The 20,648-nt window shown below is 40.2% G+C and overlaps 1 protein-coding gene across 11 annotated transcripts in view; it reads left to right on the plus strand.

Moving 5' to 3' along the window:
- The first annotated feature begins 19,281 nt into the window (after positions 1-19,281).
- Positions 19,282-20,648, plus strand: part of SNAP25 (synaptosome associated protein 25) — an 87,139-nt gene continuing 85,772 nt past the window's right edge. For 6 of the 11 annotated variants that reach the window (XM_025398269.1, XM_025398267.1, XM_025398268.1 and 3 more), the window contains exon 1: positions 19,386-19,565. The gene's annotated coding sequence lies outside the window, so the exon portion shown is untranslated. Of the gene's footprint in view, positions 19,802-20,648 lie in introns of all 11 variants that reach the window. The other 5 variants (XM_025398263.1, XM_025398273.1, XM_025398265.1 and 2 more) reach the window with 5 other exon arrangements.

A 20,648-nucleotide genomic window follows, 5' to 3' on the forward strand; every position in this document is an offset into this window, starting at 1 on the left:
AGCGATTCTCCTGCCTCAGCCACCCTGCTGAGTAGCTGGGACACCAGGAGCACGCCACCATGCCCAGTTAATATTTGTAATTTTGTGTAGAGAGGGGATTTCACCATTTTGACCAGGCTGATCTCAAACTCTTGACCTCAGGTGATCCACCCTCCTCAGCCTCCTAAAGTGCTAAGAGTTCAGATGTGAGCCACTGCACCCAGCCCATGTTTGCTCTCTTGCTTCTCCTGAAATAGCCAAGCTCTTCCTCATCTGAAGGCTTCCGCTCTTGCTCTTTAATCTGCTACAAAAGTCTTTTTCCTTGCTTCTTGCTCTTTGCCTGGTGGCTTCCTTTACCTCTTTCCTATCCCAGATTAAGTCTCACCACCTTTTGAAGGTCTTTTCTGGCCACTCTGTCTAAAGTGGTCTTCCTGCCCCACCATTTTTCTCCATTGTCCCATCCTGTTCAGTTCATTGAAAATGTTACGATTGCTGATTCCTGGTGTATTTACTTAACAATATGTGTTTTCTTGCCTGTCTTTTCCACTAGATTCGAAATCCCATAGGGGCAGGATACCATGTCTACTTTGTTCACTTAGCATCATAAGTGCTTTCCACAATTTTGGCCCATGGTAGGCACTCAGTAAACATTAGTTTAATAAACTAATCTAAGTCTTCTAATAACACTATCAAGTAGATTTTTATCATCCTGGTTTTACAAATAAAAAATTTGAGGGCAGGCATTATTTGTATTACTCATACTCAGAGTAGAGAGACAGTATGGTAACCAGGCCAATTTGTCAGAGAAGTAGAGTGGGGACATGAACCCTATAGTTCCTATACAGAGCCCAATCCTTAATAGCTCAATTCCCATGACTTGAAAAACAAGCAACTGTGCTCTTGTGGGAGGGAGTGTTGCAAAGGGATGTGAAGAACAGAATGCTCCAACCCAGACAGGTGTTTCCCCCTCCTTGAACTGCTGCTGCCACTCACATCCTCACCTAATTAAATCCAGATGCAGGAAGGATGGGATAGACAATAATGGCTGTTCCTCATACTTTCCACTTAGAAAAGAGGAAAATAGTTTCCTGAAGCCTTCAGTGGCTATCTAGTTACATTTCATTGACCAGAATTTGGTTCCATTCCAACTACTATCATTTGCAAGGGAGACCAAGATTGCCACTTCTGATTTATGTTCATCACCATTCATCATCACCTGGGCTAGGCTGGTTCCGCTCGAATGTATCAAGATTCTGATATCTATGATGAAAGGGAAGAATGGCTATTGATCATACTGGCAACAGCATCTACCATAGCAATCGAATTACTTTAGGTTCTTTTTGTCCCACTTTATTCTAGAAAATATGGATGTTATGGATTAAGTCCATGGCCTAAGAAACTTAGAGCTCAATCTGATGACATTGAGTCTTGAAAAAGTTAGTCTACTCTTCTCAGTAATTGATGAACCCACATGTTGTATCCAAATAGTTTCAACCTCCCAGCAATGGATAAATTTATATACCTGGCATAGAATAACAAAACCACACAATATAACAAGGCATTGCCTAATGATAAACCTAAAATTGTCCTGATAGATAAATCCAGCTATGTTTCAAATTCAGCACTTTATAAGCAACCTAAATATGCTAATATCAAAATAAATCACTTTTGGTAAACCTCAGTGTTATCTTGTTCTCTTCCCCATAAAGACAACTTTTATTTGCCATAAAATTCAATATACATATTTCTGTTTTACCAGCAGTCATACAAGAGTTGTTGAAAACTATTTATAGATGAATAGAGACAAGTTTGACCTTGTAGAGCTGAGCTTTGACTGGAAATTGGGAGACTGGGTTCTAGTCCTAGAACTTCCAAAAATTAGCTGTATGAATTTAGGCAAGTTACTTCATTTCTTCTTTGGTAAAATGTGGAGATTGTAAAGATTATATCTGATAACCCAGTTGAAACCATTTGAACCCTATATTAGCAAGGGTAATTGATTCTAGCAGTTACAACAAACAGCCCCCAGATTATAGTGGTTTAACACAATGAAAGTTTATTTCTCACATAACAGTCCAGTTGGATTCATGAGGCATTTTTGCTGTCTTTCCTCCAAGCAGTGCTTCAAGAACCCAGCTCCATTCATCCTATGATGCCACCATCCTCAGCATTTGGCTTCCATGGCTCCTGTAAGAGAAGAGAACATGAAGAACAGAACAGGAGATTTTTATGGGAGGCACATCAATTTGACCAGATACCTTGCCCAGAACCTTGTCACATGGCCCCTGCCTAAATGTAAATGAGGCTAGTGACTGGGTGTGGTAGCTCATGACTATAATCTCAGCACTTTGGGAGACTGAGCCAGGAGGATCACTTGAGCCTATGAGATCAAGATCAGCCTGGGCAACACAGGGGGACCGTGTCTCTACAAAAAAAAAAAAAAATTAAAATTAAAAATAAGCTGGACACAGTGGCACACGCCTGTAGTCTCAGCTACTTGGGAGGCTGAAGTGGGAAGATGGCTTGAGCCAGGAGGTTGATGCTGCAGTGAGCCGAGATCATGCTACTGCACTCCAGCCTGAGTGACAAAGTGAGACCCTATCTCAAAGAAAAAACAAAAAATGAGTCTGAGTAACGTAGCCTGTGAGACCAGAAAGAAGCATCAGGATTGGTGAATATTAATGCCATATCTACCATAAACAATTTTGGAAATATTTCTTTCTCTAAATTCAAAGTAACTAGGGGGAATATTAATCTCATTCTAAATATTTTATTGTGTCACTCCCTATCCTTTGTTTTCAAGCACCTCACACTACTATTATGTGTAATCACAAGTCAACTGTTTATATTTTTATCTCCAGCTGTTGGCTGGGAGCTCACCGAAAGAGGAAACCTTTGTAATTCATCTTTGTACCCTGAGGGCTTAGCACAGAGGCACCTATTAGACCTAAGAAGGATTGGCGACTCTGGACAAATCAGAAAAGAAGTGTTGTCAACTGTTTTCTCCTGGTGATGATGATGGTGATGGTCAATGTCCACTCCCAAATGTTTATATTTGTGAGAGCTGGTTTGTAGGGTGAGCACTTGAGTGTATACTTGGGGGAGGGATGAAATTATGTTTGTTTTAGACTCTAGAAAAATTGGATAAAACAGCAAATGTAATTTTACAGAATGATGGAGAGTGCATACTGAGGTGGGAGACAAATAATAGAAGGAGATGTAAAACTGTCAACCTTGATCCCCACAGTGATGGGGGATGATGGCATAGGAGTAAGTTATGGGATGATTGTATGTTTGTGAACCTCAGTTCTTCTGCAGCATGAACTGGCAGGACCTTCTCCTTGACCACTTCCGGTGACCTTCTGGAGCCCATAGGTCTCACCAGGAGAGGGTATCAGGCCACCAAACCAACTGACGTAATAGTTCTTCTTGAGGACAATCTCTAGCTTGCCCTCTATCCCATCCCACAGGCCAAAAATGCCACTCAGCATGCCCTAACCCAGAGTCTACTCCCAAATAAGTGATTCTGCAGGTTGCTACAACTGAAAGATGCTCACACCCCAGAATTAGAAAACATCCCTGTGGCAGTCTCAGGTTCTCAGCAAGCAGACGAGGAATGCACATGTGAGCTTCCTTTATTTCAAGTTAAAGATGCATTTTCGTTTTTAAAAATTCAGCAACAATAAACATTAGTTGAAAGCCAACTTCTACAGCAGTGCTATTCAATATAGTAGCACTGGCCTGTGTGGCTATACAAATTTAAACTAATAAAAATTCAACAAAATTTAAAATGCAGTTCCTCAGTGTCAGTAGCCACATGTTAAGCACTAAATGGCCACATGTAGCTAGTAGTCACCTTATTGGATAAGGCAGCTGTAGTATATTTCTGTCATCACAGAAAGTTATGTTGGATAGCACTGCTTTAGAAACTGTTTCCATGAAGCTGTGTGCCAGCTTTCTAAGTCAAGTTCTGTCAATCTTGTTTGGTAGAAAATATGATAAATGTTTTAGAAAATCTCAAGAGGACCTTTATTTGGCTGGAATTTAAACATATGCATGCCATTTCTTAAAATATATTCTACATATTTGAAGGTTCAGTGCACCTTGGACAGCCAAATTTCACATCGACAATATGAATAAAATTTTAGCTTCCTGGAGCTCAGTGATAATTATGGATTATAGGTTAAAAATAAAGTCAGTAACTCCTAACAAGAGCATGAGCAATGTAAGACTTTTTTCCAGGTAACATTGGAAGCAAGAAATAACTGAAAAAAGATGTTGCTTATTTTTAAGGGTATTATCTCCAGGTACATATCATTTTAAAGAATAAAATTTTGCATTACCTTTTTCAAAGCACAGACATTTCTTGTACATGTTAACCTTCTAAGCTGTATAGTAAGATATGACATCATTTCTTTCCAAGAAGTTAGTTCACCTAAGAGAAAAGTGAATCAGCTAGGATCCTACTTTATTATTGGTCCAGGAGAAGCAAGGACCCTACCTGACTTCAGGGAGACCATCTGGGCTAGTTATTAGAGCTGTTTATAAAACCCTGGTTCTCCTTCTCTAGGGGTGTGGGAGGACTCACTTCCCCACTCCCTAAAGTAAAAAAAGGCCACATGACTTGACTTGCACAATTAAGCATGAGTAAGAGTAATGAATGTCTCTTCCAGAAGAAGCATTTAAGTACCTGTGCTTGACTCATTCCCCCTTTCTCTCTACGTTGACAATCATGGAATCCCAAGTTGGAACCTCCATCAGCAGATATCCAGTAGTGAGTATGATGAAGAATGGCTCTGGAAATCTACGTTGGGCACATAGCAAGTGGAAGAATAAACTTTTCTTATGAGCCATTATGAGCATGATGATGTTTGTTACTGCAGTATAACATGGCCTTTGCTGACCAACACATCATCCAAATCTAGGTCATATGGTACCAAATGACAACATGGTTCTGAGTCTTTTGTTTCTATGAATACAAAGTAAAAAAGCTGTATGTGTACAGATCAAGAATCAGATAAAGGTGTAGAATCACACTTGACAAAAGCAATCCTAGGGGCCAGGTATGGTGGCTCACACTGGTAATCCCAGCACTTTGGGAGGCCAAGGCAGGTGGATCACATGAGGTCAGGAGTTCAACACCAGCCTGGACAACATAGTGAAACCCTGTCTCTACTAAAAAGATAAAAATTAGCCAGGCATGGTGGTGGGCGCCTGTAATCCCAGGGAGGCTGAGGCAGGAGAATCACTTAAACCTGGGAAGCGGAGATTGCAGTGAGCTGAGATTGTGCCACTGCACTCCAACCTGGGTGACAGAGCAAGATTCCCTCTCAAAGAAAAAAAAAAAAGCAATCCTAGGTCTGATTTCCTACAGACAATAAACATAGAAAGAAGAAATGGCTTATTCATGTGAGCACAAACGGTAAAGAGGTTTATTTAAACTCTGCTGTGAGCTTGGGCCTCCTTTCCTGTCTGGTTGAATTTTAAAATACCGTATAGACTGTGTATACCTATGACGCTTTTCCTACAAGAGCCTTACAATTTTCATTTCTTTCTTTCTAGATATGCTGCCAAGACAATTTTTTTTCTTTAAGAGCAAATAAACCAAAGAAATCAACATCCAGCTTGCTGAGTCACTTGTTTTCCACTTGAATTTTAACTGCAGGGATCTGAAGACAGCCTGTGTTAGGCAGAGAAAGAAAGAGAGAGAGAACGAGTCAGGGAGAAGAGAGGGAGAGAGACATAACTGGAGAGTCAGGGAGAAATTCAAAGAGATGGAGAGAAAGACTGATTCTGGAAAGAAAAGATAAATTAAGTTAAATAGAAAAAGCAAAATTAATCTTTGAAAGGTTTAGTTAAGATATCTATTTTCTTACTCTGCAGTGGGAGCTCTGAATAAAAATATTTTAATAAAAACTGTAATGTGATTAAGGTTTGAGTTGGGTTTTCATAGTGGAAAGAGCAAGGTATTTAGAGTGAAAGATCTAACTTTTGTATTTATTTTTCATTTTTTAGTGTTTTTGCTTTTTTAATCCCAGGCCCTCTACCATTGACTATCTGACTTTAACAAAATCAGCTCGCTTTTGTGTCTTGGTTTCCTCATCTATGAAAAGCGAATAGTAAAACTTACCACATAAGTTGGTAGGGAAGATAGAATTCTATAAAATATATTGGATGATCTGTGAAACCACCTGACACCAAAAGGGAATAACAAATCCCACTTCTCTCTTCTTTTTTACACCATCTCTTTTTAATTCTACCAGAAAGTTTCTTTCTCTATGAGGCTTCTTGAAGACTAACTGTATACAGGAAAATTGTAGTTCTAATTCTGACATTTATTGGAATACTGGGTCAAGGTTCTCCCCTTTCTTATTCTATTTAATCTTCACAATAACCCTATGTGAGTTTATCTTCATTTTACAGAGAAAACAGAGGCTTATAAAGGTTAAAAAAATTTCCCAAATCCACACAGATAGTCTTTTAGTAATCTGTTGCCATAATAATATAGTATTGAAATTTCCCCCAAATTCAGCTGCTCACAACAACCATTTTGTGTGACTCATCAACCTGTGGGTCAACTTGGCAGCTCTGCTGGTTGAAGCTGGCCTCCGTAGGGCCCACTCCCGCAACTGTAGTCATCTGGGCTTTGGCAAATCTCTTTAGTCTATAGCCAAAGAGCAATAAGTGAGCAGCAAGAAACTGAGTAATCTCCGACTCCTTTATGAAATAAAATGCTGATCTTGGACCAGCTAACTAACCTTCCAGAACCCCATGCCAAGGCTTTCCTTTGGTCCAGTGCCTTAAACCCATGCAGTCCTGGGGTAGAAAAATGAGGAAGCCCATACTTCTGGCAGAAAAGCTGCCTCTCATTCCCAAATCCCCCTGAGACAGATGAATGATAGGAGGATGGAGCCTGCCAAGGGCACACAGACAGGGCATACAGAATCGTCTAACCTCTCACCAATTCAAGGGCAGGGCGATTAAGATGCAGAACTCACCACAGCTAGAGATGATTTACATTAATGCTTTAGCATAGCAGCATGCCACAATGTGGTCCACTAACCAACAACATCAGCATCACCTGGGAGTTTGTTAGCAATGTTGACTTTTGAACTTCATTCCAGACCCACCAAATCAGAATCTGAGAAGCATAGCTTCAGCAAGAATTGCAACAGGATTATACCACTGGAAAAGCATCTGTAGCCAGATTTACTGTATTAGATGAATTGACCCTTCAAGGCCCAGCACCTTACTGAGTTTCTGACCTCCCACTCAAGCACTCAATACCTTCCATTGTCAGTTGGCCCTACTCTCTGGGATGAGTGGCTGGTATTTTTGCTTGCTCAGCATGCATTTCCTTCTTTTTTGCCTCATTCTGATTTTTCCTTGGAAGGAGTTTCCTTCCCCACTCCTAGTCAATGTGTGTCAGGTTGGACTTATCATGGCTTCTGGGAATGAATATATGACCCAGGTCTGACCAATTAAAAAAAAAAAAAAGGGATTTTACTGGAACGTTTGGAAAAGTGGCATGTTCTTTTCTGCTGCTGATGGTAATTGGCTGAGTGTATCTGAGAACGAAGTCAACACAGAGATGATGAGAGATAAGTTCCTGATGACATTGTTTGAGCACCTAAATCCAGCCTTGCTTGAAACCATAGATCTGATCCCAGACTGTTGAACTGCATAAGCCAATACATTTCCTTTTATGTCTAAGTTATGGTGGTCTGGTTTCTATAATTTGCAAGCAAAATGGTCCTGGTCTACAAAGCCACCCTGTATTGTAATCTTAATGACCCCATACAAGTTTTTGCCTCAACTTCCTGTCTCTCTTCTGTTTCCAGTCACCTGTGACAGTCATTGTCCAATTTCCAAATTACAAAATTTTTATCTCTTATATTTGCTGTCATAATCACAAGTGGGAATTGACCCCAGAGACTTGGGATAGACACAATTCTTCAATAGCATACAATGGGCCTGGAGTGCTGGGTTCTGTCTAGAAGCTCACTACTCATACATATAAAAAGGGGGAAAGTAACTGCCTGATGGTTAGAAGTATGGAAATGCAGAAGTGTGAGTCTTCCAACTTTGTTCTTCTTTTCCAAGATTTTTTGGCTATTCTGGGTTTCTTGCATTTCTATATAAATTTTAGAACCATACTGTTTATTTTCCCAAAAACATTTGTGGGTTTTTCAGTAAAGTTTTTGTTTTGTTTGTTCGTTTGGAGATGATGTCTCACTATATTGCCCAGGCTGGACTTGAACTCCAGGACTCAAGGGATCCTCCCACCTCAGCCTCTTGAGTAGCTGAGATTACAAAGGTGAGCCACTGTGCATAGCTGGGAAGTACAATTAATGTGATAAGTTTTAAAAATCTAGTTCAAATTAATACCAACTTGATTTTGATAGTACACCAAAACTTTGCTCTGACATAGCTCTATTCCCTCCTCCCTCCTTGGTGCTTTTATTTTCATACAAATTACACATTTATACATTATAAATTCATCAATGTAGTTTTACAATTATTGCTTTATGTAATTTCAATCAGGTAGGAGAAGAAAAAAATACAAACCAAAATAACACAATAAAGCTGGCTTTTATATTTTTCCTGGTACCTACCTTTACTGATACTTTTTTTTTTTTTTTTTTTTTTTTAATGTGGATTTGAGTCACTGTCTAGTTCCTCCATTTCAGCTGAGGCACTTCCTTTAGTACTTACAGGGAAGGTCTGCTAGCAACAAATTATTTTAGTTATTGCTGTTTTCCTTCCTTTTGAAGGATAATTTGTTGAATATAGACTTCTTGGTTGAATGTCTTTTTCTTTCATTATTTTAAATATGAGCAAGTCATCCCACTGCCTCTGTGGTTTCTCATGAGAATCTTAATCTTATTAAGGATCCCTTGTACATAATGAGCCATTTTTCTCTTTCTGTCTTCAGTATTCTCCCTCCATGCCTTTTAGTTTTGATTGTGATGCACGCAGATGTTGCACTCCTTAAGTTTATCCTACTGGAGTTTGTCAAGCTTCTTGGGTGTCTAGATTAATGTTATTCCTTAAAATTGTGTTAGTTTTGGCCATTACATCTTCACATGTTCTATTTACCCATTTCTCTCATCTCCTTTTGGTTTTCCTTTATGCTTACTTGGTTTGCTTGATGATGTCTCACTGGTCTCTGAGGCTCCATTAGTTTTTGTTCATTCTTTTTCCATGTTCCTCAGACTGAATCATCTCAATTGATTTATCTTTGAAGTTGCTTGTTCTTTATTCTGCCACCTCCAATATGTTATGGTGCTTCTCTAATGAATTTTTTATTTCAGTTATGATATTTTTCAACTTCAAAATTTTTATTTGATTATTTATAATACCTATTTATTTATTGATATGCTCTATTTTGTGAGACATCTTTCCCATATTTCCCTTTAGTTCACTGGACATGGGCTAGTTCATTAGTTCTTTAACACATTTATAAGGGCTGATTTTAAGTCCTTGTGCAGAAATTCCAATGTCTATGTATCCTCAGGGACAGGTTCTCTTGACTGTTTTTCTCCTGTATATGGGCCACATTTGTTTGTATGTCTTAATACTTAGTTAAGAACTAGACATTTTAAATAATATAATGTGGCAATTCCAGAAATCAGATTTCTACCTTCATCCCACAGCATTTGTTATTGTTGCTATTTGTTACTACTGTTGTTACTGTCCCTAGCAACAATTTTTCTCTTAAATTCTATTTTGCCTGATATCCACTTTATTCAATTCTCTTTTGATTATTTGCATGGTATATATTTGTCATGTTTTTTTTTCCAATCTATTTGGGGGAGTTTTGTTTGATTGTTTAGTGATTTTGCTGAACCACTCTGGTAAGTCTTCTTTATTGTGTGTGGCCCTGAAATCTCTAGTCAGCTAATTTAATGTTCAGCTTATGTTTGGACAGAGATTTCCTTAAATATCTTGCACAAAAAAGGCTCACAGTCTTTGCTGAGAAGTTCTGTGTATGTATTTTTTGGAGTAATCTTTCTATGCTCCACCAGACAGGTTATAAATTTGCCTTAGTCTTTGCTTCCTGATGATGCAGTCTCAGGTTATGGAGAGGTGAGAGAATAGGGCCTTCTCAGATTTGGGGCATGCACCCAGCTTTCTGCATGTGCATGGCTTTCTAGATTCCCAGGAATATGTCAGAACTTTTCAAAACACCCTATGAACATCCCATTTTCCAGCATTTCCTGTTACAATTTTTGGTCAACTTCTTGTTTGTCTCAGGCATTATCACTGCCTCAGGCAGCTGCTGTGTGAAACATTTGATGCTGATTGTTTTTGACAAATGCTTTGGGGAGATACTGTTTACACTATGTGAGCTCTAAGTTACATCAAATAAAGATAAGCCTCAAGAGTGGTAGTTTTTAGGGAACTTTTTATTTTTTATTTTTACTTTTTTTCTTTCCAACTTTTATTTTAGGTTCAGGGGGTACCTGTGTAGGTTTGTTGCATGAGTAAATTGTATGTCATAGGGGTTTGAGGTATGGATTATTTTGTCACCAAGGTAATGAGCATTGTACCTAATAGGTAATTTTTTGATCCACACCTTCAGGAAACTTTCAGACAAGTTAAATAGTGACAATTCTCTCTGGATGGGACTCTGGGGAGCTCCAAATCATTTCTGCTCCCCTCCCAATGGCATGTAAGTTCCTGGTTTTCAAGGTTGCTAGAAAGCTGCAGAAAGGGGAATGGCAATAGGGCAAGTGAAATGCCACAAAGTTTCTTGTTCTTACCAAAATGCAGATATTTTTCTTGAATAAACGTTCCTCAGATTGTTGTAAGCCTTTGGTTAATTTCTAGATTTCTAAAAAAAATTATTTTAACAATTTTTGCTAGTGTTCTTGTTGCTTTTATGAAGGAACAGATTTTCAGAAATCCTTATTCAACCATCCCCACAGTGGCTCTTTCATAATCATAATTTTATTATTAAAATGTTGGCTCCAACAGACCTCCTGACCAGATGTCAGCTCTCATATCTCATATTTCAATTTTAACCTCAGTATCGTTCCTTAGCATTGCCTAGGAAAACAAATGGGTTAAAATACATTTCAGGGAATCTTTTTCTCTCCACTTTAAAAATCAATGCTGTTTTGGTATACTGAATAAGAAAGGTTGTGGAGTTGCCAAAGCATTATAGGATAGGACATTGAAGACAGAACTTTGCAGCCCACCCAAACCAGGAGAGCTTGCATAAAAGCTTTTTGAAATAATTTTGTTAATGCCATTATTTTAAAGAAGAGTAACACATTCACAGGAAAACAATAATGAAGATTGTTTAAATAAACTAAAATCTTTTTGCATCTTGTTCATTATCCTTCCTAGAAGTAACCATCTTTAAATACTTCTGCTTCAAGTTATCTTTGGTGTTTTAAACCTTAATTTTAAATAATATCTTTTTATTTCTTGATTTACCAATTTTAAATAATATATAAATGTCCTTCATGAAAAAACTGAGAACATTATCTTATTGGCTCTTTCTCCTTTATTACAACCACTGAACTTTGGTACTTCTATTACTTTTTGGGTTTCTGTTGACTAACTTTAAAATTATACATCTAACTTTACATATAATTATACCATGAGTAAATTTTATTTTTCCTTCTATGAACTTTATACTGATTCTTTTAATCCTTTACCATATAAAATGAGTAAATTGTGTTGTTTGCATTATAAAATCTCTTTACATTGCCCCTCCTAAGCCCTCTCCTTTACTTCCCACATCTGACAGCTCTCTCACTACTTTTATATATTAGGCCCCATAATATTCAGATTCTGTTTGGTAAATATTAAGTCATTCATTCTTGGTCTACAGTTTAATTCAAACTTCAAAGATCAAAAAAGAGCATTTACAGCTTATTATTATATAAATAGTATTTATTGCAGAACCAGGTAGGGTGGTAAACTTTTAAAGAAAAAATATTTCTGTGGCACTAAATTTTCACACCAAAAAAGAAAAAAAAGTTGAAGATAAAGGACAAATTATAAATCTTTCTTTAAACTCCATCAAAAAATGCTCAAAATTGTGTCCTATAATATTGACTTCATATTTGAACCAAAAATATATGATAAATTGTTTGCTTTTTCTGTCATTATAGGGGCATTTTCTTGTCATTACTGATAGGAGATATCTATGCCATTGTCTGGTTAATACTATAATTAGCTTTTAAACTACACCGTTTGTCAAATAAACTAATTTTACATTGATTTATTACCATACTTGTTTCCTAGCTTTGGTTCTAGGAAAAAAAATGCTGTCTTAGTTCTAATATTTCCTAAGTTCCTGGTCTTCCTCCTTTGCATAGATTCCTTTGTGAGTTGTATTGTTAAGGTACACTCCTTAGAAAATATTTTTATTTGCAAAAAATGTTCATGGGAGGTAATCGCCCTGAGTCTGTCCACATCTAGAAATGTTTTCATTTTGCCCTTCATTCTTTATTAATATTCTGGCTTAATATAGACTTATAGATGGAGATTTATTTTTCTTGCAGTACTTGAAGACCTGTTCCATTGACTCCTACCATCTGGATTTGTTTTGAGAAGTCCAATTTTGTTGTAATTCTTCCTCCTTTGTATGTAACCACCTTTTTCTTCTCTATGAAGCGTCTAAGAGCTTCTCTAGGGAAAGTGGGAAAATATGCAAAAAAAGAAGCATACTCATTATGTGGTACTACTTACAGTGAACAATATTTACGTAGACATATTCATGGCTGAGTGACTACTTAACAGTTTTGTTATTGACAGGATGGGGAAAAGAGACAAGGGTGATGAAGAGAGTCTTATTATTAGGAAGTCAACTGATGTCTATTTTATAAATCAAGAATTAACAATGTCTGCACATTATTTGGAAACAAAAAAGAATTTAACCAAAGAAAACGCAAATGCCATTGAAAACCATTGCCTCTGGGAAATATAATATAGATGTAGCTATAAGCATATATATAATGTCAACAGGAGAAAACGGCTATGAAGAAAAATAGTGCAGGGTAAAGTAATTTTTAAAAATAGAGATTAGCAACTTTAGCTAGATTGTCAGAGAAGGCTCCTTTGTAAACGTGGCATTTGAGGAGATGACATATAAGATGATCTGGGAGAGACTATTTCAGGTAGAAATAATAACTAGTGCAAAAGTCTTGAGGTAGGAGTACACTTGGTTGTTCAATGGACAGCAAGAAGGTCAATGTGATTGAAATGGAGAGGTGTTGGGAAACGAGTCTGGAGAGGTGGCCAGGAGCATGATCTTGTAGGGTAAAGGAAGGACTTCTAAATGTGATGGGAGCCACTGAAAGTTTTTGAGAAAGGAAATATGATCAGATTTGTCTTTTATAAGTATCATTGCAGCAGCTATGTAGAGGAGATACAGGTGCTAGGGCACAAATTAAGAGGCTACTGTAATATCCCGAGAGAGACGATGGTGACTTAAACTAAGGTGGTATCTGTGGAGGTGCTGAGAAGTAGTTGGATCTGAAAAGTATTTTGACAGTAGAGCAACGAGTGTTATTTATTACGTGTGAATGTAAAAAGTATCCATGAAATAATATAAGATTTTCATCCTCAGGGACTAGGAATGTCAATGCCATTCACTAATATGGAGAACTAAGATGAAGGGAGCCTCTTGAAGTTAAAAAATCTGAAATCTGCTTTGGATATGCTAAGTTAAACGTCCATATTTGCCTTATGTTTCATCACAGATATTGAGTAGAAAGTTGTACATACACAACGCAGTTGAGAAGAAATATTAGGGCTAAATATGTAATATAAAAACATCAACACACAGGTACTACCCAAGGCCCTGGAAATGGATACAACTACCCAGGGAATGATTACGTATAGGGGAGAAAAGTTCCAAGTCTTGAACACTTGAAGTTGAGAAAATGAAAGCAAAGCCAGCAAAGGAGAGTGAAAATAAGAGGCTTGTGAGTATGCTAGTTTGGAAGATGGGACATCATGAGAAAATGTTAATTAAGAATGTAAGAGGAGAAGTAGATTCTTGCAGAGTATGGAATCAACTTATGCATATATATGTTCAGTTTGAGGTGCCTTTCATTCAGCCAGATAAGTGTTCATTAAGAAGCTAGGAATATGACTTTGAAGCTCACAAGAGTGCGTGAGACTGGCAATAGGAAATTAAAAGTCAAATATAGAAAATGATGGTTAAACTCAAGGGTATGAAATCAGATTTTTTGGAGACAACATGTTAAGGAAGAAATAGAACACTGAGTCTCTTGACGTACCATGGTCAGTAGAGAAACCTGAAAGACCAATTAGAATTCTGCATTTCCTGATGTAGAATTTAGAGTAGGAAGTTTTCAGTACCTATTCTAACTCCATTACCAACTGGCTGCATGGTGTAAGATAATCATGTATTAATAGGGAATTAAAATAATAATTACTATTATACATACCTCAGAGAGTTGTTGCAAGAATAAAATGAGATCATGTGTGTGACAGTTCTTCACAACATTTTCTATTTCTTTAGCACAGAGCTATACAAATGAGAGTTATTTAATTTTTTTCTGTTTGGCTTAGAGCACAGAATCTTTCAGAGTGGAGAGTCAGGACAGGTTCCATGGACATATGGAGCTCCCAGGGGGCTTGTGCAGGACTCAAGGAAATGTCCAGCTTTACCTGCTGGGCACAACGATTTTGCTGCTTCAACCCATCTGCTATGGAAAATGAGGAGCCAACAAAAAAGGGAGAAACAGAGGTGAAGGCACCTGATAATGAGAGCTTTAAGAAAGGGAAGGGTAAGTACATGCCGTCAGGTGAACCCAAAAGTCAGTAAAGATGAAAAGTCCATTGGACATGACCAAGAGATTATTGATGCAATCTGCTGATGTATTAGAATGTGCCTTACCTAGGCTGGTGCCTGTTAGCTGGCAGAAGTGTGATGTCCTTCTCTGCTAGTATCAATAAAATGGCACGAGATATTCTTGCTCCATTCCCAGGTATATCCTGAGTCATTCATTTCAACCCAGCTTACCCAATCCTTACCTTCAGAGGTCTTTACTCTTGGAATCAATTCTTGTTGAAGACCTCATATTATCTGCCTCAAAACCACTGATCCACATTGCCATTCTGTTCTGACCTCTGGCTGGTATATTTTGAGAGCATTTTCTGCCCTGATTCTTATTTAAGCTGTTTATTGGATATTGAGGGAGTCTGATGGAGCTGGAGGAGGCTGTACTAAAACATCATGATTATGAGCTTGGGCCCTGGGGTTCAAACCCTAGCTATCCCATTTCTTAGCTGTGTTCTTGGCCAGGTTATTTAACCCCTCTAATCCTCAACTCTCTACTCAATTTTTCCTAGACCCCAGTGCCATGCATATGGCAGGTGTTCGATATTGAGTAAATGAATAAGTTCATACAGATGAAAAAAACAAGACCCAGTATGATTGATACATATCTAATTAATAGCTAATGAAAAAATGGCAATCCTCCATATTAAAGCCAAGCTACATGTCATTTCTTAGAGAAATAAAGTTAACGTCTCATCAAAATGATAGATTTTATTTAGCCAATACTTCATAGTGCTAGATATGACACTTCATAATTTCCTTGTGAATTTGGTATAATTATTGTCTCCATTTTACCTATGAGATAATTGAGATACAAAGAGATTACAGAACTAATATGATTCCTAAAAGATTTACTCAAGGAATACTGTGACCCCTATCAAATAGCCTTTTTGAAATGTACTAATTTGGACTACCATTTTCTCTGCCTCTCTGTTCCTAATCGTCACAGGTTCTTCCTCCCTACTTGACCACAGGCATGTCTCAGCATTGGGAAGGGTCCTAAGATGCATTGTAAAAGAAAGTCTGTAATTTTGGTGCATCAAGGAACAAAAGTGTGGAAACATCCAGCCTCTGGCTGCTGGACACTCCCCTTCTTCCTTCCCATGATACTGTCTGTAGTAAAGAATAAAGTGTTATTTAATATTCTGAGTGTACAGTCCTATTTTTTCTTAACATGGCAAACCAGAAACAGCAACTAATATTCCTGGTTCTCTTTTTACCTTTCACAAGATATATATCTACCTTAGAGGCTTCAGTGAACAAGAACAGCCTGGATAGTTTAAACCTAGAGCTAAACTACTTGAGGCATTTTAAGGTACTACTACTTCACTATACATAAATGGGGTGGGGGGCTGTGTTAAGGGCTAGAAGAATATATGAAGAGAAAGTGGCAAGCAAACCACGTGGAAAGCAAACCAAAGAATCAAAACAGTTGCTCTATCAAACTGAATATTCTTGCGCAGAACTGAGTATTCTTTGCCCTCACAGTGTTTTGAAACAGTGTCATAGAGTGCCAGGCATATTCCAAAGGAGGACCCTGGAGAGAAGGCTTCTGAGCTGGGCTATCTTTAAACTACTTCCAAGTTGACTCTGGAAAGATCACATGGGATTTTAGAAAAGGTATTATTATGATTCCTTATAAAATTATAATTATTGAATCAACGATGAATCTTGCACCTACCTTGGAGATACAAGCTAAATACCTTGGACCTAGAGCTACTGCAAACCAGAATACTTTGGGGCATAATGTACCAAAAAAGCTTCCAGAGGCTTGAATTATCATAGTGTAAATATCCATCTAGCAGAGCAGGTAATTTTCTCATCACTCATCCTAAGCATTAGAAATAACCCACAGCAGCTGAATCATTTTGGAGCAAATTTTCCATCACCTTCCTTCCCTGGGTGATTCAGGCCTTTGCAAACCGTGAATGACATGAATCTGCTGGTTCCCTACTGGCAAAGATGATGATGTTTTCCTGTTTGTTTTTGTTTTGTTTTAATCATGCCATGAGAAAATCCTAAGGAAAAAAAAAAAATCTCATTATCATATTCAAACCATATTTAGGGTTATCTGGTCATCCTTAGCAGATTTTTATGTACCCAATATTTATGTTTCTCAAATTAGACTCTTTTACCTTTCCCAGAGCAAGATGAAGAACCTCTCAAACAGCATCATTTTCAAAGCAAGCACTAGCAATGGAAAACACTGTCACCACCACCAGCTAATCCTGTAGGGTCAGGGTATTTTCTGTAATACCTTGAAATTGTCTGCCTCCCTCTTCTTATCTGTCATTTTTAAAGATGTTATTGTGGGGTATCAGTAGTTGAAAACTCAGAATACCAAGCCAGTCCTTCCCTGTGATTGCTACATAGCTTTTGCCTGCAGGATAAGCCTCCATCACTGACGTAGTTGCTTTTTAACTTTTTTTGTTGTTGTTTAAGTTGGAAAATCCCCCGCCTCCTCCATTCCTTCACAATACTTTCTGCCTGAATGATTTCTAGTCTGAGGGCTATACACATATTTTGTTTCTCCCTCTGCAGGTTTTTTTTTTTTCTCTTCAAACTTCCGCATGCTGCTTTTTTTTAAAAGTGTCACACTTTGGACAAAATGACTATAAAGGATTTTGCAGTACATTGCATTCAAACCCCTTTCCCTCTATTCCAACTTGCTTTATAATGAAAGTAAGAGCCATAATCAAGATACTTTTGTTGGCAATTAAGTCTCTAAGGACTGCAGATTTTCTTCTTTATTGTATGGAAATCTTAAATGTTTAAAGAATAAGTAAACAAATTTCAGCAACATGTCTTTTTTAGGAATTTGGCTTTAATAAACATCCAAACACTGTTAATTATTATGGCATAAACATTAATACGTCAAAAAAGCCTTCAGGTCAGGGAATCTTTAAGAAACAATTATGTCTACTGATTGCGATTAAAGGTATCATTTATTAAATTCTTAACAGCCCGTCTCTTTCTAAACGCAGCGCCTTCACAACTCTTCTTCCCTTACCCCCACCCCGCTTCCCTCCCTCCGCAATGGAGTGCAATCAAAGGCCGTATTATTGCCTAAGCTTGGCTCTCAGGCCAGCGATGTAGGGGTGTGTGTGTGTGTGTGTGTGTGTGTGTGTGTGTGTGGTGGGGCAGGGGAGGAGGAGGGTGCAGGGGAAGAGGTTGTACGCCGCTTTTCCGAACCCAGCTCTAAATGGTTTCTCCTAAGCGAGACAAGGATTTTCCATCGCCTAAAAGAGGCCATCAAGTTTTAACATTGCGAGGCACGACTTCTAATCGCATCCTTCCCGGAAAAGTACAAACAGTTCCTCAGACGAGGTCCCCCACCTCCCACGCGCTCCCCAGCCCGCCCTCCCCGCGGAGAGCCCCGCGACAGCCTCCCCAACACCTGTGAATCATCCGGGACGCTGCCACCGCCGAGCGATCCGCGCACCACCCCCTCCCCAGGCCCGTGCACGGCCAGGGAGGACAGTTAGGATTGTTGCTTTATAATTATCACTTTTAATCTCTAATATGATCAGCACAAGTAGCCTTTGTCTCCCCGCCCTGATTTGAGCATCCTAGGGCCCCCGAGGCAGCCTGCACGGGTACCCGGGGTTTGCGCATTGAGTGAACCACCAGATTCGGCAGCGTCCCAGCCGTCCTTGCTCTGAAGCCCCCACCTCCTCCTGGCCGTTTGGACAGTTCCCTCGGGGCGTCCGTGCCTCTGTGGGGTACCCCTAAGGCACCCAGCAAGAAACCCCAGCGCCGACTGCAAATTCCACCCAAAGCAGCGTCATCCGTTTTTGCCCTCGGCAAACAACTCAACTTCAAGCCTCGAGTCCTCGCAAACCCACGCTGGCTGGGCTAACTCCGCTTCCCTTCTCCTTCCCCCGACTCCTGCAACAGCTCAGAGAGCCTGGCTCTGACGTACTTCAAAATAACGTGCGCCAGCCTCGCTCCCCGGCTGACCACAGCAACGAGAGCTGCAAGCCCTCGACGCTGCTTCGATAACATGAAGCAATCACTCATAAAAATAGCAACCCACGTAGCCTGGCCATATATGGAACTGGCGAGGGTGGACGGGGATGCCCCTCCGGACCCTCTTTGGAGGAAACAAATCGCCGCAGAAATTTCCCCCACCCCTCCCATCACTACCTTTTACCCCCCTCTGCCTTCCCCTCTCCTTAGCTGACTCAATCACCGATTCCACTGAACGGGGGTGGGGGTGGGGGTGGGGGGAAAATATACACACACACACACACAAATTATACATATATTATACATGTATTATAAAATATATACACACATACATATATATACACGCACATATGTACACACACACACACACACACACACACACCAAAGAACATCAGGAATGCAGTTGCGGGATGAACGCTTTTGCCCGAGACCGAGTGTTAAAATGGAGTCATAAGAGTCGCCCCTTTTGGGTGTTTATAGGAGGTGAAAACACGGAGGTTTGCAGGGCAGCGCCGGTGAGCCGAGTCAAGCGCGCCGCAGCCCGGGCCCCGCCTCCGCCCCCGCCGGAGCCCCGCCCCCACTTCCTCCCGCCCCTCGCCGGGCGGCTATTAAAAGCTGCTGACGTCAAAACGGACGGCCATCTTTGATGAGGGCAGAGCTCACGTTGCATTGAAGACGAAACCTCGGGGAGGTCAGGCGCTGTCTTTCCTTCCCTCCCTGCTCGGCGGCTCCTCCACACTTGCAACCTGCAGAGGCCCGGAGAACACAACCCTCCCGAGAAGCCCAGGTAAGGAGCCCCCTCCCCAGGTCGTGGTTCTGGCTCGGGATGGCTGCATACCCAGAAGGGACAGCAGCTGGGCATTCCGAGTGGGCTTGGGTAAATACAAGTATTGGTGCACTTAGGGTGCGGTATTCCGTGTGTGCACGTCTGGTGGGGGCTTTATAAAGTGTTTTCGAGGTGAGCTGCTGGGGGAAGGGGAAACGGGAGCCCTGCAAATGGAGCGACGGGGAGGAAGAGCGAGGGTACGTACCGAATAATAACTTACTCTTTTGAAACAGTAGTGGGACCCCCTCTTTCTTCCATTTTGCGATGCAGTTTTCAGAGATATTTAGGCTGTTGGGTTCCCCCCCCGTCGTTCTAACCCTATTATTTTGACTCTTGTCGTTAGGGTACTATTATCCAGGGAAGAATTAAGGAGGAGGCAGGGTGTGGGTGCTGGGGAAGCGAAAGGAGAAAGGGGGAGTTCCCGCCCCGGGCAAGCTGAGCTGCTGCAGCGACAGCAGCCTCCATGCCCCGCGGACTTGATTTATGCCGCCTGCTCCACGTCAACTGCAGGCTGGCGGGAGGCGGGCGGGTCGTGCCAGGTGGGAGGGCTCTGCGGAGGGCTGGCGCGGGTGGGCTGGCTTCGGGGACTGCGGCGGCCCGCGCTCAGCACCCTGGATAGCAATACCGAGGGCTCGCGCGGGCGCCCTCGACCTTTCAGCACCGGGGACAGCGGTCCGGCCGCAGCGCCGCATCTGCCTGCGGCAGAAATGCCTGGCCAGGGATGGATGTGCGAGGGCTGGAGACCAGATTGTCTCTCTGAGACCCCGGTCTTACGGGGACCCTTAATAGAGGAGTCATAGTAGGTTAAAAGAAAACAAGAAAGAAATAAATCTTGCTCACAGAGACTCCTTTACAATTTCCTGTTTCCCCTCCTCACCTCCTGCATAGCTTCAACAAAATAATATTCTACTTGTGGAAATCTGTGTTGCCCTCTGACCCTTATTTTAGGTAGAAAATAAATACATTTTTTTAAAAAATAGGCATTTATCCTTCAGCAGGGTATCAAGGTTTTTGTTTGGTTTTGTTTTTTAACACAGAGTAGAT

Source organism: Theropithecus gelada, chromosome 10 (assembly GCF_003255815.1).
Source record: "Theropithecus gelada isolate Dixy chromosome 10, Tgel_1.0, whole genome shotgun sequence".
Classification (NCBI taxonomy): domain Eukaryota; kingdom Metazoa; phylum Chordata; class Mammalia; order Primates; family Cercopithecidae; genus Theropithecus; species Theropithecus gelada.